A 3,986-nucleotide genomic window follows, 5' to 3' on the forward strand; every position below is an offset into this window, starting at 1 on the left:
GTGTGCTCAGGGACACAGCCCAAAGCCTCCTGTGGTCACTGTCCCTCCCAGGGGGCCCTTCCCCGAACCCCCCCCCAGGCCACACCATCCTCATTAAGCTCACAGATGGCATTCGTGCCCAGGGAGGGCTGACTGTGGGAGCTGGCCCTCGTGGAGCTGAGAGCTGGGGTACTGGTCACCCTGGCAGGTGTGAGCTGACCCGGGGGGGGGTGGCCAGAGCTCAGCAGGTCCCAGGAAGAGCCCAGGACATCTGCTGGCAGGTGCTTGGCCCACGCAGTGGTGGGAGGGACGGGGCGGCTGACCGTTTCCTTCCTTGTCCCGGATCGTGGGGTCTGCAGAAACCAATTCAAATGACAACGTTCGCTGCACTTGTTCACTCATTCGTTCAATGGGTGTCCACCGAGGGCCGACAGGGGCCCCAAGTTGTGCCAGGGTGCAGTGGGGAGCCGACCAGACATGGCTGTTCCCTCATGTACCCTGCACACACCCGTGGGGGGACAGGCCACTGTCATTGGGTCACACAGACATGGCAGCCGGAGAGATCAGGTCTGACCAGGCCCCACCAGAGAGGGCGCTGTGGGACCTGAGGGTGCGGAGAGTGGAGCGGGAGAATGGCACGCAGAGGGCTGGCCTGTGCAAAGGCCCTGTGGCCGCAGGGAGCAGGCGGTCAGCAGGTGAGGGACAGGTGAGGCTGCGAAGTGTTGGATCAGACCCCGGGTCCTCGGGGGGCCTCCTTAAGGAGGGTGGGGAGCCAGGGACACGGCCTGGAAGTCCTTGGCACAGGTGGCTCCATCTCCATCTCGCTGTGCAAGGTCCCGCCCCGGAGAGGGAGAGGGGGAGGGACCTCTGCATGGCTGCGGCTTCCGGGCCCGGGCACGTGTCTCTGTGCATTTCTCTGTTGTCTGTGTGCGTGCGTCCATGCAGATGTGTCTGTGGGCATCCGCGTGCCAGTTACTAATCACGGCCTCTCGGCTCCAGAGCCTCTATTTATACCTGGGGTTGCAGGTGGGTGCCTCGCACGGAGGGTCTGTGCTCTGCGTCGCTGGTACCGGATCCTTCACGGCGGTGGGGCCGCTGCTAGCATCTCCCGCTCCAGAGCGCAGTGCTGCGCGTCCCCAGTAGAGGGCGCGGGAGGGACATGGCAGGAGGAAGGGGCTCTGTGGCCCGGGGTGGGTGGGTGGGTGCTGGCTGAGGGCATGGCCCGGCTCTGCCCGGTGCCAGGTTCATGACACAGGCCCCACCCAACGCCGGCCTGGGCAGGGGCCCCTGCAGCTGGCCCTGGAGGCCCCTGGCGTCAGGCGTCACCTCAGGGACCTCTGGCGCCTTGAGGACGTGGAATTACGGCCCATTCTTTGGGGGAGACTGAGGGCCAGGGATGCCCAGTGCTTTGTCCAGGGTCACAGGGTCAGCACCACGTGACAGGCAGCTCCAGCCAGGCCCAGGGGGACGCTGCTCATCTCTCCTGGGGCCGCGGAGCAGCTGGGTCAGAGCCCCCGGGGGACAGAGGAGGACAGAGGGGGACCGAGGCTCGAGGCGCCGCGAGCTGGAGCCTGGCCCACTTTCCCATCCCCTGGCTCCTGGGAGTAAATTTAAACCCAAACTGGCCTGACATGCGTCTGAGGAGACAAAACCCCAAACCTCAGTCACCATGGCAATGCCGTAGCCATTGCACACGCTCCTTTGCGGGTGCACGCTGTTTTGGGGGTGCATGCTGTTTTGCGGGTGCACACTGTTTTGGGGGTGCACGCTGTTTTGCGGGTGCACGCTGTTTTGGGGGTGCACACTGTTTTGGGGGTGCACGCTGCTTTGCGGGTGCACACTGTTTTGCCGGTGCACACTGTTTTGCGGGTGCACACTGTTTTGGGGGTGCACGCTGTTTTGCGGGTGCATGCTGTTTTGGGGGCGCACGCTGTTTTGGGGTGCACACTGTTGTTTTGGGGGACACTGTTTTGGGGGTGCACGCTGCTTTGCGGGTGCACACTGTTTTGCCAGTGCACACTGTTTTGCGGGTGCACACTGTTTTGGGGGTGCACGCTGTTTTGCGGGTGCATGCTGTTTTGGGGGCGCACGCTGTTTTGGGGTGCACACTGTTTTGCGGGTGCACACTGTTTTGGGGTGCACACTGCATTGTGTGTGCACACTGTTTTGTGGGTGCACGCTGTTTTGCGGGTGCACGCTGTTTTGCGGTGCATGCTCCTGTGTGGTGCACGCTCTTTCAGCCCCGTGAAGATGGGCAGGATCACCATTGACTCGAAGCCTCAGGGGAGACAGTGGCAGAGCCAGGGCCCATCTCCAACCCCAGGCGGAGCCGGTCTGTCCTCTCGTGGGGAGTGAGCTTGCGGGCGGGGCCTGCCCAGCCACCCGCGTCCAGGACCCCCCTGTGCCCCCCCCTCGCTGAGCCCACCCTCCCATTTCCTTTGCCTTCTGCTCCAAGACTGAGACGGTGGCCCTGGCGAGTGGCCCAGCGCCCGGCATTGCTGGTAAAGGGCTCCAGGGCCAGGGTGCAGGCGTGGGGTGGGGAACGCGAGGTCTCCTCCTATGGCGGCTGCTGGGCAGGGTGCGTGGGGGGGGGGGGGGGCTGGGACGCCTTCCAGAAAGGAGGCAACAGAGGCACCCAGAGTCTCAAGGTGCTCATGTCATCGGGTCTCACGCGCCACTTCTGAGACTCGGTTTTAAGGAAAGAACCAGAACAAACCTCTGTGCTTCCCAGTCCGCCTGTCAGTGCAGGGCTCGGGGGGAGGGGGCGCCGTGGCGGCTGCAGAGCGAGGCAAGGTCCGCCGCAGGCTCTGGTGACCTTTGAGACCTAACGTTGCACACTCACACATGCGTGCCTGCACACGTGCACACAGACATGCAGGCACACCTATGCACACATGTGCACACACAGGCACACGTGCACACATGTGCACACACAGGCACACGTGCACACAGACATGCAGGCACACCTATGCACACAGGCACACAGGCACATGTGCACAGAGACACGCTGGCACACACATGCATGCGTGCACACACAGGCACCCACATATGCACACAGGCATGCAGGCACACCTATGCACACAGGCACATGTGCACAGAGACACACAGGCACCCACATATGCACACAGGCACCCTTGGACAAGGTTAACAGTGTCCCCAAAATTCATGTTCACCCCGAACCTCAGGACGGGACCTTATTTGGAAACGGGGCCTCTGCCGCTGTAATTAGTTAAAACGAGGTCACACGTGGAGAGGACACGCAGAGGACAAGGCCACGTGACTCTGGGAGCTGAGGACGCCCCAAAGTGCAGGCAGCGCAGGAGCTGGCAGGGTGTCGGCGGGGGTGGGGCCTGCTCTCCTCAGAGGGAAACGCCTGCCCACAGGGGGGGCTTGGATTCTGGACTGAGACCTGGGGGAGAACAGACCGTGCCCTCTGTCACGGCTGCCCCAGGACACTGACACCTCCCCACACACTCCCCGCACCCAGCCCTCAGCTCAGACTCTGCCTTGAGGGCACCCAGACGATGTGCGCCGTGCGGGTGGGTGTGGCGTCCGCCTCGCTCGGAGAGGAGGTCCGTGCTGTCCCTCCCGGCTACGGTGAGAGGGGGAAGCTGGGTGCCGGCCCTGACCCCCGGCGCCTCCGGCCCCTCGGGCTGTGGGGGAGCTGTCCCAGGGGAGCATTAAGAGTCTACATTGAGCCCAGGCACGTGGCTCAGGGGTTGAGTGTCGACTTAGGAACCAGGAGGTCACGGTTCAATTCCCAGTCAGGGCACAGGCCCTGGTCGTGGGCTCCATTCCCGGTGTGGGGGGTGCGGAAGGCAGCCGATCAGTGATTCTCTCTCGTCTGATGTTTCTATCTCCCTCTCCCTTCCTCTCTGAAATCAATAGAAATATATATATTTTTAAAAGAGTACGTTGATACTGTGCCTTCCAGACCCCACCAGGGACACAGACAAGGAAGCCCCGGCACCCAAAGTCCAGCCCCGCTGACAGGAGGCGCCTGGGGA

The sequence above is a fragment of the Myotis brandtii genome, unplaced genomic scaffold (genome assembly GCF_000412655.1).
Source record: "Myotis brandtii unplaced genomic scaffold, ASM41265v1 scaffold334, whole genome shotgun sequence".
Lineage (NCBI taxonomy): Eukaryota > Metazoa > Chordata > Mammalia > Chiroptera > Vespertilionidae > Myotis > Myotis brandtii.